Source organism: Petaurus breviceps, unplaced genomic scaffold (assembly GCF_028583685.1).
Source record: "Petaurus breviceps papuanus isolate PSGF00001 unplaced genomic scaffold, PetGlider_PUasm1.0 110, whole genome shotgun sequence".
NCBI lineage: Eukaryota > Metazoa > Chordata > Mammalia > Diprotodontia > Petauridae > Petaurus > Petaurus breviceps.
This window is the reverse complement of record NW_027185597.1, coordinates 779,437-800,245: the sequence shown is the minus strand read 5'-3', so window position 1 is coordinate 800,245 and position 20,809 is coordinate 779,437. Positions and strand designations below refer to the sequence as shown.

Below are 20,809 nucleotides of genomic sequence, written 5' to 3'. Positions count from 1 at the left end.
GGGGCTAAAACCTCTGGCTCATGTGGGTCTGGGCTCGGCTCCCAGAGCGTTGTGCTGGCCAATTCCTTCCAGCCTGCCGGGCTGTCCTCAGCGGGAAATTAGCTTCTTTGTGTCATTTTGTGGGTTTTGCAGCTCCAAAGTTTGTTCAGAGTCCCCTTTTTATATTAATTGGGGAAGGTGGAAGCTGGAGCCGCTAGGAGGTCCTGTTTCTGCTCCGCCATCTTATATTATTTATTTCTTATATTGCCACAATAATGTTATATATGCCACAACTTGTTTAGCTGTTTACTAATAGATTGATATCCAATTAATTTTCACTTCTTTGCTGTCACAAAAATGTCACTATGGTATTTTGGTGTTTATAGTGCCTTTCTTTCCTCCTTTGGCTTCCTTGGGGTAAATGCTATCCACTGAGATCTCCAGATCAAAGGATGTGGGCATTTTATCATAATTTTTCCAATGATTATTATGAAACAAGGGTGTAGGTATTATGAAAGATACAAAAAATAAATATGAGAGTTTTTGTTTTGTTTTGTATTTTGGTAAGCAGTTGGGGTTAAGTAACTTGCTCAAGGTTACATGGCCAGTTATTTCTGGGTGTAGTGCTAAGTATCTGAGCCCGGATTTGATCCCAGGTTATCCTGACTCTGGGGCTGGTGCTCTTACTGAGCCACCTGTCTGCCCAAGAGTTTTTGACTTCCTGGAAAATGAAAGCTCAGAAAGGAAATCCTAGTGAAATATTTCATGTTGATTCCAGTGAGGAAGAAAAATAAGAATGATATGAAAATAAACTCAGTGATCTCATGTTTAAAAAGGACTTGTGCATTAGATGAATGGAGGGCAAAATGCTAAAGGTGAAGACAAATGAGTGGCAGGACCTTGTAAAATAGAGCATTAGGCTAAAACCTTGTACAGAGATACGTTTTGGCCAAATGTTAGAGATAACAAAAGGATTCTTAAATGTTTTGTGGATGAGGAATAAAGAATGGAACTCTTGGGGGTGGGGTAATGACAACATAGTGGAACTACTAAATTCCTATTTTGCATAGAACAAAAAGAAATTGAGAGGGATAAAATAGTAGGGGGAAGTGAAGGCCATTATAAATGAGAAAGATTGTAAGGATTCCTACAGTGAGTACAAGTCATTTGGCCTGACTGAGTTATACATTTGGGTACTGAAGGGCCTTTCAAGTAAAATTTCTCATCTTAAATCAGTGAGCTTTAAGGAATCATGGAGAAAGGCAGAAAGGCACCTTAGGACTAATGATCATTAATTAGTTTTTAAAGTGAGAAAAATAGATTCTCCAGACTGTAGGTTAGAGATGTAGATATTGATAGCTGGAAAAATATTTGAACATGTTATTAAGAACTTTCATAAATGGATTTAGAAAAGGAAATGATGATTATTAAGAGCCAGTTTAGGTTTATTAAGAATGTCATACTAGATTTGCTATATCCCTCCTACCCCCCTTTTTTTGGCCAAGGTCAAGAGAAGAGTGAAGCATTATTAGATCATAAGAAAATCATGAACATAGACTGTTTGGATTTCAACAAGTGATTTGACACAATTGCTCATGATATCCTTGTAGACAAGGTGGAAAATGTGCAAACTAGGTAGTATATATCATGAGCCTAGATGAAAGGTGTCTAGTGAGATGTCTCAGAGCTCCATCAGAGACCTGGATTCTTAACCCTGGTCTGTTCAAAGTTTTTGATAACTTGAATGAATATTGAGAAGCATGGAATATTTGTGCACGATTCAAAACTGGGAGAAATAGTTAATGCATCAGATAATAGAATATGAATCCAAAGAAGATCATGACAGGCTAGATGAACTGAATTTAAAAAGATAAAATTTAGTAGAAAGAAATTATGTACTCTGCTGTACCTCAGTTACAAAAATCAATTGTCAACAGGATGGGGTGTATGTTATTAGCAAGCATTGTACAGGAAAATGATACTGAGCTTTTAGTGGCTTTCACATTCAGAAGTGATATTTTGTAGAAGGTAAAAGAGCTAATGCACTTTTTTGTTGTTGCATTAATAGAAGTAGAGTATCTAGAATGAGGGGAGTGTGAGCAGAAAAAGTGACATTCAGAGTAAGGGATACCAGAAGGATAGGTGAATATTGTGCTGGTATCTATATACTACAAAATGTTAAAAATGTATGTTGAAGAAAGCTTTTGAATAAATCACCTGTGGTGAATTTATGAGTTCTCATGAACAATAATTGTACAGAAGGGGAATGTATAAATAGGTTGCAATTTATACCACTGGATGAATGAGAGCAGAGAACCATTAAGACAATGTAACTTGAGAGCTAGAAAGGACTTTAGAACTTCATTTCATGATGAAAATGAGGCTCTGAGAGGTCTTGATTTGCTACTGGCTGAAACCAAAATACATCACTTGACTCCCAGTTTTGTTCAGCTGTGCTACAGTGCTCTCCTAGGTTGGGGGTATATAATTGATGGCCTTGAAAAGTGGGGCCAAGGAGTTTGTATTTCATTTGTTATGTAACATGGAGTTATTAAAGGTTTCTGAGCAGCATACTGATATGATTTTAATTATGCATCAGTAAGATTAATTAGGATTTTTGAGTTCCTCCTTGCTCTGACTCTGGCCTACCTTCCCGGCTTTTCTATTGTGAAAATATACTTTATACTTAAGCCAAACTGTTAACTTTCTATTCCCTTAAGCCCACATTCTCCCTTTCTCCCCCAATTACATGTGAAGGAAATTTTTAACATTGAGTTTTAATGAATTAATTTAATGAATCAATTCCCTGTTTCTGTTTGGTGTGGTACCATATTTCATGCTATCATTGTCATCTTTTCTTTCCATAGCAATATTAATTTTATTTTAATTATTTGTGCAGATCAAAAGTAAGAAGTTCAGTGTATATGGGGTAGGAGTGTAGGGGAACACTACTTAGAAGAGGGACTCATGGAGGGCAAATGGCAAGATGCTCTTGATGAGGGTCAGGGCCACCCCAAAATGTTGGGGTACAAGGTTGTCCCAAAAGAGTTCAGGCTGTCTCCAAATCAAGTATAGGTGTTTATTGAGGGTAATATACAACATAACAAGCCAAAACACCAAGCTGGCTCCTCTGCCACTTACAGGAGTCGCAGCTTAAGGGAAACCCCAGCTTAAGGCGGGCGGGAGGGGTGGGGTTGGCAGTTCCTCATGTCATGGGTGGTTAAGGGAGATATCAGAATAAGGGGTGGTTACCATCTGACTAAGGAGGATGCCGCTTAAGGATGACAACCACTAGGCAGGAGGGGCTAAGGATTCTTCTTAGAAAAACTTGCCATGGGGAGAGAGATGAGGTGACCAGAGACACCACAGACATAGATTAGGGGGTGAAACTGTAATTGTCTGTGTTATCTATTCCATAGAGCGAAGTTAATTTTGGTATTTCTTGGACTAGGCTACTTAAATCTCTTTGTCTCCTAAAGTGGCTTTAAGTAGTACTTGAGATAATGGACTTCTCCTAGACCAGTCCTTTTGAATCTCCCTCCTCAAGAAGTAGACACCCAAGTTCATTTGGGGAAAAGGGCAAGGGCCATGTATTTCTTATCATTCCTCCCTCAAATGGTGAGGCCTCATTTGTTTGGGGGCATGGTTGGAAGTCTCATCTTCTGGAACTACCTCAGGCTGACTAGGGGAGTTGAGCTGTCCCTGCTTTACTGGGACCCCGGGGAACATAGACCTCATCCAAAGGAATAATGGGCTAACTCCTTTCTAGTGGGCCATCTAAAATCTGATTGAAGTTAGTCTGGAAGACACAAACTTGGTTAGGAGGCACAAAACATCCTTGTCATCTTTGACTACCAACTGTCACCTGAAATCTTGTCATTTCTATACCACAGTATTCTCTCTCCTTCTGTCCACTTGGTTACCACCCAGACTCTTATCACCTCTTACCTGGACTGTTGCAGTAGCCTCCACATTGATCTATCTTAAATGACTCTACTCCATCTTTTTCTCTCCCAAATTTTAATTTTTAGTCTTACCTAAAAACAATTCATTTTCATAAGCAGGGCAGTACACAAAATGATTCTATGTTAGACTGAATTTCCATTTTGTGCTGCTTGCTTTTTTTTTTTTTTAAAGAAATGGGACGTAATAACTCCACACATTAATTTCAAAATTGCCCTGCTTGGTTATGCTTTGCTCTGAACTTCCTTCAGTTTCAATCCATTCTCCACACAGCCTTAAATAATTTTCCTAGGGCGTGGGTCTGATCAAGTCACCCTAGTACTCTGTAAGTCCATTGGTTTCCTATTACCTTTCAGATACATGCATACATACATATATAAATTCCTTTATTTGTCATTTAAAACTAGTAATGCTCTTCTTCCTCTCTGCTGTCCCTTGGGCATCCCTGCTTTCCTTCAAGATTCAGCTCAAATACAGAATTCTGCAGGGGCCCTTTTCTAGTCCCTTTAGCTGCTGTTGCCTCCCCCTCTGCTGTTACCTTGTGTCTACTTCATATGTGTTTTGTATATATTATCTCTCTCCTTAGAATGTAAGCCCCATGAGTGTTTCAGTTTTCTTTTCTTCCCCCACAGTGTCTGGCCCATAAAAAATGCTTATTGATTGATAATTCTATAAAAAGAGTTAGAACAGATAGCCTCTTGGGTGCCTTACTGCTCTAAATCTCTAATTTTTGATCCCAAGACGGTCATTTTTCACATTTCTTTCCACTAGCATTAGTGATTGATTTCATTCTTTTCTGTCAAGTCTTGCTTATGCTTTAATACATGGATTTACAAGATTTTTAGCTGGCATTAATTGTATAATTTCTGATCATGGAAGAACCAAAATTGTTTCATGTGGGTCTTAAGCTATTCTGAAATCCCCTTATATTTTCTTTTCTTAACCTCTTAGCAATAGTAATATAATTATTTTATCTATACCTGCCCTTGCCCTACCTCCCCCTCCCCCCCAAAAAGATGCTTTAAGGGTTTCATAAGGTAGAGAAGTAATATTATTTTGCTCTGGGCTGTTGAACATTTGTAACAAAATGGTTCTCACAGTTGGAGCACCTGGCACAGTTCTTGGAGTAATAGGAAGAGTTACTCTGAGTTTATGCTTAGTTATGACAGCTGACCTCATCAGAACTGTGGCACAGATTGAACTCTACTGGAATCAAATAAACCTGTGCTTTGTAGAACACTCAATACAGAATCTGAGATAGCAACTTTTCTGAGAGCAGTGTCTGTCTTTTAGGTCTTTATATTCCAAGGGCATAGTATTTGAATGGATTTGTGATCTCATACACTCACAAGTCAGTCCTTTTTAAATGATGTAGATCCAACTCATTCATGCCTGTCCATCCTGAGCTTCTCTTGACCATGTAATTCCAGGAGTTTACTACAGGGAATCTGTTAGAAAAGTTTAGAATACCAGGGTCCAGTACAAGGAAACATGGAGTTCACAATATGATTGTAAAGCAAGCAAGTTTTATTGAAGCTTGATACTTGACTATTGATACTTACAAAATGAAAGGTAATGTAGCACCAACGCAATTCACAGCACTGACGACAATGACTATAAATATGACAGCATAGTTCTCAGTCACAAAATATAAGACTCTCCATATAGAAGACAGAAGCAAAACATTTATTCAGATACCAGAAAATTGAATCCCAAAACCAGAAAGCTGAATCCATCATAGTAGCAAAAAAGTCAATATACCCTAACACCACAGAGAGCCACACCATAGCCTTCCCACAAATCAGCACTCACAAGCCTAGCTGTCTTCTTGTCTGCCATCCTCCCTCTCCCACCACCTAGCTGCTCTGACTCCCAGCTTCCTGTGGTTTCTGCTTCACGCTTCAGCAAACTCCTCCCAGCACCAACTCCATGTGATAGCATTCAGCCTATTAGGGGGCAGGGAAAATCTTCAAAATCAGGAAAGGTCTTCAAATTCCCTTAGGCTTATTAAGGGGCAGGGAAGATATTCAGATTCCCATTGCCATTACAGGTAATCAAGGAGAATGATGGAAAGAATTCAGGTCTGTTGGGCCCTTGTGTAGAATTGGACACTCCACTGGCTCTCCAGAGCGAATTGAGTATTCTCTTCCTCACCAGTGTAAAGTCTGATGTGTTTTTGTATTCTTTTATGGGTCAAATAGGATGGGGCATTGGGGCAGAGGTGAAGGTGGTGAGAAGTTTTGTCCTGGGGACTGATGCTGACTCGACCCCTTCATTTATTTATTGATTTCCCTGTTATTTTGACATAACAGTCATAATGTTAGTAGAGGCATCTTGAAGAAGAAGAAGAAAGGGCGGCTAGGTGGCGCAGTGAGTAGAGTGCCAGCCCCAGAGTCAGGAGGACCTGAGTTCGGATCCGGCCTCAGACACTTAACACACACACACGCAAAACCTAGCCGTGTGATCTTGGGCAAGTTACTTAACCCCAGTTGCCCTCCAAAAGGAAAAAAAAAGAAGAAGAGGAAGAGGAAGAAGAAGAAGAAGGAGGAAGAAGAAGAAAGAAGAAAGAAGTTCTTCTTTGCCAGGGCAAACAAAGGGTACATTCTGCTGTCTGCCCTAGTCTGGGGAAGAAGGAAGAGGAAGAGAGTTTTCATTCACTTCTCTCTTCTGCTCAACTCCCTTACATGGTGATGTTTCTTCATCTGATTTTCTCTTCCATTTGAAACTGAATTTTCAACTTTGTATGTATCATACGGGATTTTTCCTTACCTATTGATCTAATATATGCAATTTGTTTCTCTCTTTCTCAAATAGCCGAGATATTGGACTTTTTTTTTTGTCTTTTGGTCTTTTTAGAGGGGAGAATTCAGGGCAATTGGGGTTGTCACACAGCTAATAAGTGTTGAGTGTCTGAGGCCAAATTTTGAACTCAGGACTTCCTGACTCAAGGGCTGATGCTCTATTCACTGTACCACCTAGCTGACCTGGATATTGAACTTTTGTCAGAAACGTTATCTAGTTAACTTTTTTTTTTGAGGTTAAGTGACTTGCCCACAGTCAAACAGCTGGTAAGTGTCTGAGGTTTGATTTGAACTTAGGTCCTCCTGACTCCAGGACCAGTGCTCTATCCACTGAGACATACTATTAAAACTTACAGAGTAGGTATAAATCTGCATTGACAGAGGGAATTCCTCAACAAGAGCTCCAGTCATTCAAGGAAAAATAGATTCTAAAAGTCATACAGCAGGCCAAGATAAGAAATTTACCTGCTGAGAAAAATTATAGTCATTAAAAAATATCACACATCTGGACCCTCGTTTTTTGTTAATACACAAATAAGTGTCCAGTGGACTAAGCTAAAAGTACAGTTGTAAAACTGAAATTGATATCAAGAAGGGGGCTTCATATTTCAGTAACATTCCAATGAAATAATATTTAGCTGTTGTTAGCATAATGATATCGATTCTAATTTGCGTCCTTTATTTTTGTTAAAATTAAGTGCCCATCATGTTTTACTCTTGGGGGAGTGTCAGTTCCATTAATGTACAATGTACAGCCCAGTTATTTAAGTGTATGAAACTCATCAAGTGTGAACTCTAGTTTATCTTAGAAATGATGAAATATGGATCTTGTTCCTAGCCTTTGTTTATAATCAGACATTAGAAATTTATGAGCAAGGAAATAGTGAGACATATTTCAGGCCTTCGTTCTTTCACATTTTAACTTGGTATTTTATGATATGGACAGAGAGGGATAGCATGCTTTATGGGTTAGTTGAATATTGTCTTACTGAAAGAAGAAAAAAATCAACTGTCATTTTCAGCAACCTCTTTTACTGAGCCATGTGAGTTCTGCCCACAAGACGGAATATGTATTCTGTTGACAGGTTTACTATTTCTATATACTATGGTATTCCTAAACATTTCTGAAATATGACTACTGTGATATTCATCTTCTGCTGATGAATTACTTAAAGCTCATTCAAAAAGCTCAGGTTTTAATGGAAATTCATATGAGAGACACTAGAGAGCTTCTTCTGGGATTCAGTTGTCCTTAAAATTAGTGATGTAACTTTGCACAGCATGTCAAGGTTTTTCCCTTGTTATACATTCCACCTCCACTAAAGTCCTACTGTGTGGTGGTTTATCTGGAATGAAGGTGACCCTGGTTCAAGTGAAGGATGTGTCAGTGGAATGTAAGCACTTAGATTATGAGCCCAGCTATAGACTGTATACCTTATTGTCCAAGCAGGGGCCTAGCTAATTTTGGAGAAGCATTATTGGATGGGTTCATATTTGGATCTAGAACTTGAAGGGACCTCAGAGACCACTTCCTCATTTTATAGTTGAATAAACTGAGGCCTTGGGGGGCTTTCCAAGTTTAGAAGATTAGAACCTAGCACAATCAGTAGATATTGCAAATGCCTTTAAAATGTTGTTTTAAAAATTCTTGCATTGAGTTTTTCTTTTAGTTTTGGCTCCCCTATAGGCTACACTAAGAAAGATATTTCTTTCTTTCTTTTTTTTTTTTTTTTTTAAAGCAATCAGGGTTAAGTAACTTGCTCAAGGTTACACGGCCAGTTATTTCTGGGTGTGGTGCTGAGTATCTGAGCCCGGATTTGATCCAGGTCATCCCAACACTGGAGCCGGTGCTCTTACTCACTGAGCCACCTTGCCGCCCCTAAGCAATTGGGGTTAAGTAAGTTGCTGAAGGTTACACGGCCAGGTGTTTCTGGGTGGGTGCTAAGTGTCTGAGCCCGAGATTCGATCTCCAGGTCTTCTCAACACTGGAGCCGGTGCTCTTACTTGCTGTGCTACCTGGCTGCCCCAGAAAGATATTTCTTAAAACACAAATTTTAATGCTCTTAAATTCCCCAGCACTGTATTGAAGAGTCTCTTTCTGTAGTTTTAAGTTTATAGATATATCATGTTGAATCTGACTATTAATCTGTCTCAAAGGATAGTTATTTGCTTTGATTAATCTTAAGTAAAGTGTGGCTAATTAAATGGTCTATATTAAAAGCCAATAATTGAATAATTGGGTGGCCGATAGATTAAGAATTATAAAAAGTATTTTTTGTAAAAAAAAAAAAAAAGATTTGCATAATTGGAGAACTATGTGCTACCCTGAAAAACATAAAGTAAATAATTGTATACTTCTTTAAAGGGAATGTGTCTCTTGCCGAGAGGTGTGGATCTGCATTTTGTTTATCGTAAACTCTTTATGTTCAGAGTGAACACTTAGATCTTGTTCATGAGTAGCTGTTGTCACTCCATCTTAGTAGTTTACCGATATTCTGTGCCACTAATACCTACCTACCCTTCTCTAAAACCATTCTGTGTTCAAATTGAGAGTATCATGTACTATGTTCTGGCCAGTATTGTACAAGACGGTCCCCATCAACCTCTCTGCAGCATTTGGCATTGTTGAGTCTATCTTCCCCTCACTTTCTCTGACGTTGCTCTCTCTCCTAATTTACCTCTCATCTTTAACTTTCTCTCACATGGACACTGCAAAGCTCTGCTTGCCCTCTGGCCTTGCATCAGTTATTCAAGTTACTCATTCATGTTGCTGTTGATATCATCAGTGTAAGCTGAAGGGTGTTCAGAGGAAGGTATACAGTATGGTAACTCTTCATGATATAGGAAGACCAGTTGAAAGAGCTGGGCATGATTATTCAGAAGAAAAAAAAGACTCAAGGGACCCAATCTAACTTTCTTCAAATAGATAAAGAGCTGTCATTTAGTGAGTGAACTGGACATAATCTGTTTGGTTCTAGAGTGCAGAACCAGAACTAAACATTAAGCAAATTTAGGCTTAGTACCAGGGGGAAAAACAAATCCTAACATTTTGAGCTGTCCAGGAATGGAATAGGATGCCTCAGGAGGAGGCACCAGGCACTGTGCTGTGATTTTTACTAATATTATCTCATTTGATCTTTACAACAACCCAAATTTACAGTTGAGGAAACTTCAAGCAGCATCTGGATAACCAGTAGTTGGGTATAGCATAATGGGGATTCATGGGTTAGACTAGATGGCTACTGAGACTTCTTTCACCTCTGAAATTCTGTGATTTTGCCATGGGGCAAGTTATTTCTTAAGGAAAATTAGAAAAGTTTTTTTTAATTCTTTGATTTCATATGAATGTATATGTGTGCATACTTACATAGGAACATACACACACACAAACGTGCATTTATTTGAAGGAACGTATCTGATCTGGGAGTACTTATTCTTGAAGAAAAGTTACATTGAGAATGCTTGATGAATGAAGAGACTAGAAAGTTGAACAGCTTCCATATCCTACAGCCTTGCTCTGTATTTCTCAATGCTTTCTACTCTTGGTTGAAAGTGTGTAGCTTCATCCCCCAGAGTAATGTGAAATAGCAACCTCAAACCAAAAATATTCCAAATTTTCCCTTATTTCTAATATTTTTGTGTTCATATAAAATTGTTTATCTCTTCCTTGGAGCAGAAGTGATATTTAAATCTTTAAATTTAACAGACCTGCAAGCTGCTCGGGGGGTGGGAGGAAGAAGAATCAAAATTTGAAAATAAAATTTGAAAATAAATTGAAAAATTGAAAACAAATTTGAAAATAAAATGTATCACTTATTAGTGACAAATATACCCTTTTAAAAAATTGTTCCAAATTTTTTTGAGCAATTAAACATTTACTGGAACCAAGTGTCTGCCCCCCTCTTCTTTTTCCCTTCCTGTCTTTAGGTCTCTTCCAGTCTCTTTCTCTCTCCCTGGCCCTCTGTTAATTCTCTTTCTCTTTCTTCCTCTTTACTTCCCTTCTCCACCTTTCCCTTACAAATAATGGATCTTCGTTAACCACTTACTATGTCTCTACTATGCTGGGGATTGTGAAGAACATAAAGGAAATAGAAGGCATAATTCTGTACCCTTCAGGAGCTTCCAGTCTAATTTGAGAGCTAAGTGGATACAATAAATAGGAAGAGATTGCTGTGGAATCATAAATGTTAAGTGAATATTTCTGATTGGAACTAACTCCACAGTGGTAAGAGGCATATGCTCACAGAAAATGTCTTCAGGGTTTTTGGTCTCATCAAAAGTCCTCTGCCAAGACTTGAAGTTACCTGCTGGCTTACTGTGTTGGCCTGTCATTCAGGTGGCACAGGCTAAACTCTTTGCCTGTTATACTCTGTTGGAGGTTTTCAGAGCCCTTGGAGCTGTCCTTACCTGTCAGTCCTTAGTTTTCATTCCTTCCTCATTGGCCTGTCTATTCTAACTTGCTGAGGAGTAATGGGAAAAGAGCTGAAGGATAAAAAATATTTCTTCCACTGAAAGCTTACTTATGTGCTTGTTTCAGTTGTACATATATTAAAAAATACTTTTTTGGACTCCTCATTATGGAGGTAAACCTGGGTTTTTCAAAGCAATGCCAGGGGAACATAAACTCTGGCAGTCTCTAGCAGGTTGGAAAGAAAGCCTTTGAATACCTTTGGTCAGACTGCATAGTTAATTTCTAAGGGGCTCATTCATCACTAGAGGATTGCTGTGTTGAGAGTTACTTTTTGGGGGGAAGTAGGAAGTGTATGTGTATGGAAAATAAGCAAAAATACCGGCTAGTGTAGTAGCTAACTGGTTTCAATGTCACCTTCTGGAATAAAACCAATAATAATATCACAGGGAAAAGTACAAAAGGGGCCAATTTTGCCAAGATGAAACAATGTCAAGATCCCGATCTAGTGGGCAAGAAAAATCAAGGTTGAGCTCTGTTGGTTTTTTTTTTTTTTGGGGGGGTAAATATTAGGAAACATTTTGGAAAATTGAAATGACAAGAATTCTTATACTCAAGGATCATAGATTCTAGAAGTGGGAAGGATCTTTGAGGCCATTTAATCCAATATCTCATCTTGCAGATGATGAAAATAATACATTAAAAGGTTAAGTGATTTTCCAAGGTTACATGCTATATACCTAGTTGGTAGCAGAACCAGGGTTTGACTGTAGAGCTCATTCCACTGTGCCACATATAGTTATATAGTTTCAGCGGGACAATAAGCCCCAAGAATAGGAAACAGGTAGATTACAGTGACTGGTTCATCCTCTAACCTATGTTTCGAATGACCTCTCAGAGTGGGGTGCTTGATAAATAAATGCCTTTGACTGGAACATGTTATTGACCAGAGATTTGGATTTAAACCAGACTGATTTGGGTTTAAGGCAAGGTCGAGTAGATTCCATTTGAATCCCAATGGGTTTTATCAAAGCCTGATTTTTTTAGAGCTCGATTTCAAGAAATCATAAACAAAACTACATGGGACCAAAGAGTTCATTTTCCAGTTTTTTTTAAAGAGGAAAAAAACCCTAGCCCCTAGACCCCTAAATATCTTGCCAATAATAGGTCCCAGCCCAAGCCTTACTTGTTCATTGTTTGGGTTTTGAGGGCTCAGAGTGAGTGTAGACAGCATTGGTTTCTGTTCTTGCCAGAAACCCTGAGGGTCTTCCCCTCCTGAGTTAGATTTTTTTTTTTTTTTTACCGTAGTACACTAAATGGGTGTTGCCTCAGACAAATTGAGACCTGGGAAAGACCTTAGCTTAAAAAGGCTAAGGTCTCCCACCGCATTTGGTGTCATCTCCAGTCATCCTGACCTATGTCTTTCCACTGGGCTCAGATGATCTTGGAGGAGAGAGTTAGGCTGATGACTTTGCATAGCCCTGCCTCGCTTAAGTCCATTTTGCTTGCAAGTCAAGGCATCACCCTCCTGATGGCATTGATCCTCTTCAGGTATGAAGGACAAATAATGAGTTGACTGACTGTTTTAGCTTATTGTGAATGTTGAGTATTAACTAGTAGACCTTTAGGTTTGTGATGGACATGAATTCTTTGGGTTTAAATGCAGGTAGTTTTTATAATATTGAAATAGTTTATGCAATCAAATATTCTTTCCAAAAAGAAACTATTTGAAATAATATTTTGTAGTCTTTATTAGTCTTCAAGAGCCATATAGGCAGGCTTAATTATGTAACTACAAGTAGAATTTACAATCCTAACTTGATTAAGCAGTTAACATGTGCCAAGCACTCTGACAAGCTTCCACTATTATTCAAAATAAATAGATAGAAAAAGTGTCACAACACAAGTAGCAAGAATAACTGTGAAAATATTTTAGTTCTCTTTCCTATACAGAAGTTTTCCCTGATACAGGGATAACAAGATCAGAGACATTTAAAATTTTCCATCTGTTGGGCAGAAGAGTGTAAGTTCCTTGAGGGCAGGAGCTCTTACCTTTTTGTCTTTTCCCCAGTTCCTAAATAGCACAAGTCTTGCACATTTGAACTGAGATGAACCCTAACTTTCCATAAATTGTCTTACTGATGTAAGGTATTTGGTAAGATGCTGTACTAGAAAGAATACTGAACTTGGAGTCAGGAGAGACAGCTTGGCTCAGATCCCAGTACTGACATTTAAGAACTATGACTTCAAGTCACTTTTCTCCCCCGAGCCTCACTTTCCTCATCTGTAAAGTGGAAATACTAACACTTCTTATCTCACAAGGCTGGTAGGAGTTTTAAACCAAATAATTTGTGTAGAAAGATTTTAACTAACTTTAAAGTACTATATAAATGTGAGCTTTTTAGTTTTACATCGATGATTTCTGGTTGCTTGTGGCTGAAAGAAGATGGTAGCTACCATGAACGTCTGTTTGGGATCTGAAGATAAAATGAATTAAGGCCAGAAAAGGAAAAGAATTAGGGTGGTACAGTAGAAAAGGTGCTGGATTTATTGTCAGGGAATCTTGTCTTTGACTCTTATGACTTGTGTGATTTATAAAATGAGAGGTTGAACTAGTTGAACTCAAAAGCCCATATCTACTCTAAATCTGTGATCCCATGAACATGATCTTCACAGAGTGATTATGAGGAAAGCAAAGACTCCTCTCTAGCTGTGACCCAGGTCATATAGAAATGAAAGGGACCTTCCATTGAGTTTATTAACTTTAACCCTTCTCATTATACTGCTGAGGAAAATGATTCCCTTGAAAGTTGTGAGGAAGAACTGAGAGAACTTGAATCATTCAATTCTATCCTTAGACTAGAGAGTTAACCTTCTGCTAGAAAATGGTACTGCAATTCCTAGTAATTTACTCATTACTTAGAAGGTTATTGCTTCTCCTGGTTCTTAAAAAAAACAACAACCTCTAGATCTTTTGGCAATATCTTTCCAGCACCATAAGTTTTGCTAATACGTTTTCAGTCCTTCTCATCTCAGCTGTCCTCTACCTTTCATTATTCCATGCTGTGAGGCCTCTCAAATCAATGTTGCATTAACATGATTGGACTCATGTTCTCCACTTTGCTATACATACTCGCTTTCCCCTTAGGGAAGCTGGATAATGTCCACTCTTATGAAAAAGAAAAAATATATTCATATGGTATATTATGTAGGTGTTTTTTTTTTGAAAAGATAATAAAGCTGATAATAGTAATGATAGCTAACACTTATGTAGTACTTACTGCGCTAAGGGCGTTACAACTCTTATCTCATTTGATCCTCACAACCACAGGGGTGAGGAGGTAGCTGCTATTCTCATCTCTATTTTACAGATGAGAGAGTTGAGGCAAAGAGGTTAAATGACCTGCCTGGGGTAACTTAGCTGGTGAGTGTCTGAGGCTAGTTTTGAACTCAGGTCTTCTTATCTCAAGGGCCTGATGCGCTGTCTGTTGTGTCACCCAGCTGTAGTTGTATGGAGAATTTTTTTTAATTAAAATTTATTAGCCTTTATAGTAAAAACCAAAAACATCTAAGACCTATTAGTAATCATGAATATAAATTATATTAGGATTTCCACAAGTATGTTTATAATTCTCAAGTGCTAGTTTTGGCTCTGATGGTGACCACAAACATCTTTCCAATCCTAAATTCTCTGATTAATTCTAAAACTCATTTTACAAGATAGTCTCAGGTTTAGCCAATGCTTAAATACCCTAACTCTCAAAACTGAAATATCAAGTATTAAGGCAATCCTTTATAGGGATTGGGTATTAATTGCTAGTTAATTCTTGTTTTGAGGATGTTTCCCATTTGCATAACATAGGGAGACATGATTTTGCCCATTTTGTAGTCTGTATGGTCACAACTTGTGGGTATATATTGATGTATATGCAAGTACTTGCATATGTGCAAGATAAATGTGCTTGTGATACTGGGCCAGAGGTTATCAAGCAATTGATTATTATCTAACTTGAACCTTGGGATTTTCCCTGTGTTCATTAGACTGTGAACTCCTTAACAACAGGGACTTGTTTTTCCTCTGTTTTCCCAACACTTACCAAAGTCCCTGGCACATGGTATGTTTCTTTTTCGGGGCCATTAGAATAATATTTTTGCAGTTACATGTGCACATAGTATGTTCTTAATAAATGTTTGTGGCTTATTTTAGTTGAGTATGAGTTCAGTTGAGTAAAACTAGATATTTAAGTTTACTATACTCATAAATTCGATGGCTTTAAATTTTCACTACATGCTTAACTGTGTACACCTTTGTCTTCTGTTGGATGCTGGAGATGAGGGATAAGAACTTCATTTTGTTTACTCTTTTTATCTACAGCTTCCAACTGGGTGAGATTATAAATGGACATTTGGTGTAATGGATAGGGCTGTCTAGAAAACCTGAATTCAAATCTTGCCTTAGACACTTACCTAAGTCAAGTTACTTAGCATTTCTTTGTCTCAGTTTCCTCTTCTGTGAAATAAAGGGTTTGGACTTCATGGTCTTAAGGGTCTCTTCTACCTCTGACTCTATGATCTCATGATCTCTTAGCTTTTATTCCCTTAATTTTTAAATGGGGGTAATGGCATTACTCACAGACTTGCTGGAAGACTCAAATGAGTTAATATATGTGTAAAGCATTTTGCAAACCTTAAAGCATTATATAAGTATTATCAATATTTATTATGAAGGGGAATGATATAAGTATTTACATATCACCTACCATGTGTTAGGCACTGTGTTATGTGATTTACAAACATTATCTCGTTTGATTCTTACTACAATCCTGTGAGTTAGGTGCTATTTTCCTTGTTTTACAGTTGAAGAAACTGACAAAAAGAGGGTAAGTGATTTGCCCAAGATCATAATGCTAGTATGTGTCTGAGGCCTATTTGAACTCAGGTCCTCCTGACTTTAATGCCCTGCACATTATTCTTTCTGCCCTAATGGTTAGGAGGTATGCAAACATAATAAGCATAAGAATTTTAGACCTGAGAATTTGGTTAAAAGAGGCAAACAGGGCTAGGTGGCATATAAATGCATATTTTTTATTCCCTTAAAGCTAGCTGAAGCTAGTGAACATGTACATACATGGATCCAGAATGTGAATTTTTACTGTCTGATAAAAGGAATGAAAAGTCTTAAATACATTTTAGAACAATCCCAACTCAGGACTCAAATTTATGATCTCTGTATTTGTTTAACCATAGTATGAAAAAGGAATTTTCTTAAAATGAAAGGGTGGTACAATGTAATAAGAGAGTTGACAGTGTACATAACACAGTATATATCTATAAAATATTAAGATAAGGTTAAGGTGCCTTTTCCTTGGTAGTCATTCACAGAAGAAAACACTCAGCTCCCTCTGGCCTTGGTGACACAGAAAGAGGCATTCTCTGAATAAACTCAGACCAAGGGGCTTCTTCTGGTTGATTAGTTCAGGCCCTGGCCCTTATGGAGGTTCAAATGATATTAAATGATTATCAGAATACATGTTAAAAATCAAGAGGTATAGAAGTGAGATTCAGTTAATGCTTTGATGCTGCTCTTTGACTTGTGAGAATCTATCAAAATGTTGAGATGTGACCTGATGTGGGCCTTGAATGAACAAAACTATTTTAGACAGCCTATTTCTCTCTCTTTCCCAAATTAACCATTAAACACACGTGTGTGTATGTGTGTTTTAGGATGGTCATAGGACCATAAATGAACTTAACTCCAGTTAATGCCAATATACTGAGCCATCACTTGCATAGAAATAATCATCCCAAAAGAATCCTGCTTACAGCAAAGTAACAGTATTAAATGTTGGTAAATCTGTCATTTACCTTTGGAAAAGCAGAAGGCATAATCATTATTCTGTGTTTACATATAAATTTTATCCTGGAGTCTTTCAGTATTTTCACAAGCATTAAATCAGATATATACTGCTCCTGTCAACAGCTTACAACTATTTATGATAATAGGGGAAAGTAATGATGTACATAATTTAAGTAATTCAATTTAAACCTATTTCAGACAATAATTTCAGTCTTCTTTCTCAATAAGTTTTTTATATGCTTTTTATTAAAGCTCTCATTAAGGAGTAAAATTGAATGATGCAAATATCATTCTCTTTCTGTTCCTCTGCTTACCCTTCTGTTAGACATGTTAATGAGCTGTGAAATGGGCAAATGTCAAGAAACAAGTGTGTGAAGAAATGAAACAAACAGATACGGAAGACCCAACAAAATGCATAACAATCTCCTAAGGAACTTTGCATTGACTACTGATGGAAAAAAAAAAACAACCCAAATCTGTCATTTTCAATATAGGGAAACTGGTGAAGTTACTAATTTAATCCATAGTTACACATATGTGCCTATATTCACAGATTTTTAATTCCACCAAAGAGCTGCTATTTAATTAATCTGTATACTCCCTTCACTGACAAATATCGACATCATTTTAGTGCATAGTCTTCATGAAGTGCTTTGACCTAAAGGATACATTTCCTGGCAGTAAGACTTCTGATGGTTAGCCTGTCTGAATTTCCTTAGACTAGTTCATGGAATCAAGATCTACTCAGGTACTACTCAGAATTTCTGATTTGCTAGCATATTATCTGAGAATCTAGTATCACCTCCATTTAACAATGAAGACACCAGTATAGAACTTTATTTAGAAGGTACACCTGAATGCCTGATTTCCAGGTGATAAAACTGGTTTAGCAGCTGTGATGCCATTTTTATTAATCAATAGTCACTCTTGTGCTCAAGAACAGTGGGTCAGACTAATGATTCATCACGCCAATATAACTTTTGTTAAATGTTCATTATTATACATCACTTAGTTTAAATTAACTATATTTTGAGACAATATATACAGAATAAAGTGACAGCTTTTTAAAAAAGAGATTGCAGTCAATTCTTGTACTGTTACAGATGTCTCAATTTCAGTTACGTTACATTTGGGAAATTATGGAAAGCTTTTAATGACCCCAAGAAAACAAAAGCCCATTCAACAGCAATAACAGATTATTTCAATGATACTATAGTAGTGAATCATGAAATATACATCAGCCTCCAAAGGATAAAAATTGTGAGTTACCTAAAGACAACACAGCTGTCATTAGGCTACAGCATATTACAAATGATCAATTGTATCACAAAAGTTACTCCTCATACTCCAACTTGGAGAATCTGAGAGTATTTCAGTGGCGCCTGTTGCAGAGTGAGAAGTGGATAGAAAGCCCTTTCCTCAGTGAGTGCTTAGCCCTAGTTGTTCTATTTAGGCAATTCCTGTTTATGGTCAACATTGATAAAAAAAAAATACAGAACAGGGTTAGTTTTTTTCTATCCTTTGAATTTGGAAACTGATCTAAACAACTCTAATGTATCTATTAAAAAAGAACACACAGATTGATATACTTCCTAACATTTCAGAATAATATTGTTACTATTAAACTGCAAGGTATGTATCCTGATATATCTTGACTTGGTGGAAGAGAAGGATGTTTGGGGGACTTGTTCACAATGGCTGATGTAGATTGGTTGTTCCCAGCTTTCTGTTGTTGAGTTAACAAGGAGTTAGCAAGACATATTGAGCATTTTATTTTATTTCAGTGACGTTTGAATTTTATGTTACCTTTTTTGTTTTTAAAAAATTATCATTGAGGAGGGAAAGGACCTGCCAAAGACCAAACAATAAAAATAAAAGATAGTAACAAAAACATGTATGACTGAATAAAGAGGAGGCTCAATCATGTAGTAAGAGCCAAGTTCTCAAACTAAGCACTTTACAGACATTATCTCATTTGATCCTTACCACAACCCTGTGAAGTAGATGCTGTTATTTTCCCTCTTTTCTATTTGAGGAAAAAAGAGGTTAAAGAGGTAAAAATAAACTTTGAGTCACGTTGTGCCTTTTAGGGTTCAAAGACCTAAAGGAACACCTAGCATATTGTATGGAGTAGACACTTTGAGGAAGATATAAGGTGGGGGAGGCGGGGTCCTGGGTAGGAGACAATGGGTTGAATGAGATGTAGATGTTTTGTACCAGTGGAGAAAGTACCCATCTAGATAATATCACATGAACATTGAAGCATAAAACAAAGAATAGATTTACAGTTGGGTATTGGAAAGGCACTTTCCAAGGTTCTACACAAAAGATCTCCACGGTTGTGACCTAACAATGCACACTAGGGATCTTGTTAAACAGGAGCCCTTGGCAACATGGTGGCAAAAGCTATGCCCCAACTTTTGGGGACCAAAGTCTTCACATCTTAATGCAAATGCCCATTTAGTCAGTCAAGCAGTCAATTGTTTGCTTGACTGATTGAAATGTTTGTTGATTGGACTTGTTGACTTATTCTTTATACATTCCAGGTCTCACGCTTTCTCACTTTATTCTTTTTTTGGGGGGGGGGGAGTTGGAGGGGATCATTCAGAAATAATAGACTCGTACCCTCAGTGTAAATCCCTAATAATGGGAAGTTTCTTAGGAGTTACAAATATCAACTTCCCATATAGGAATGTAAAACGTTTAACTTTATTGAGTTTCCTCTTCCATGTTTACCTTTTAATGCTTCTCTTGAGTCTTGTGTTTGAATGTCAGATTTTCTGGTCAACTATGGTCTTTTCATAAGAAATGTTTGTAAGTTCTCTTTCATTAAATATCTGTTTTTTCTCTGAAGAATTATGCTGATTTTTGTTGGGTAGGTGATTCTTGGTTGTAATCCTAGCTCCTTTCTCTTCTCTAACATGGAAGCTGATAAATTTTGAGTGATCCTTACTTTAGCTCCATGATACTTCAATTGTTTCTTTCTGAATGCTTGCCATATTTTCTCCTTGACCTCAGGATCTAGAATTTGGCAATAATATTACTAGGAGTTTTCATTTTGAGATTTCTTTCTATTTTAGTCTCAAGCTCTCAGGATAGTTTTCCTTCATAATTTCATGAAATATGGTACTGAAGCTGTTAGGTAGTTTTCTAGTACTTGAATTTTCTCTCCTCTTTCCAAGTCAGTTGTTTTTCCAATGAGAAATTTCACATTTTCTTCTATGTTTTCATTCCTTTGATATTGTTTTATTATTTCTTGATGTCTCATGAAATCATTAACTTCCACTTACACAATTTTAATTTTTAAGGAATTGTTTTCTTCAGTGAAGTTTTGACCTCTTTTCCCATTTGATATATTCTACTTTCTAAGGAATTCTTTTCAGGTGTTACTTTCTTCAGCATCTTTGTTTCTTTTTTTTTAACCAAGCTGTTAATTCTCTTTTCATAATTTTTCTTGCCTCATTCTCATTTCTTTTCCCCATTTAATCTGTCTCTCTGTTTCTGTCTCTCTGTCTGTCTCTGTCTCTCTCCCCCTCCTCCCCCCAGGCATTATAGTTGGGCTTGTGTAAATTAAATCAGGATTTTTCTGTGAGGCTTTGGTTGTAGCTCTTTTCACATTGTCTTCTTCTGAATTTGTCTCTTGGTCTTTCTTGCCACTGTAGTAGGTTTTTATGGTCAGGGTTTGTTTTTTGTTTGTTTTGCTTTGCTCTTTTTTTCCAGCTTATTTCTTTTTTCTTTGAACTTTATAGTATAGTTGGGCTATGCTCATCTGGGGGAGGGGTGTGGTTCGTGCTCTCATGG

At 37.3% G+C, this 20,809-nt stretch overlaps 1 protein-coding gene across 4 annotated transcripts in view; it reads left to right on the top strand.

The window, feature by feature from the left end:
• LOC138155734 (thiamine pyrophosphokinase 1-like) overlaps positions 1–20,809 on the top strand; it is a 479,265-nt gene that overhangs the window by 63,047 nt on the left and 395,409 nt on the right. The gene's annotated exons all lie outside the window — the stretch shown is intronic.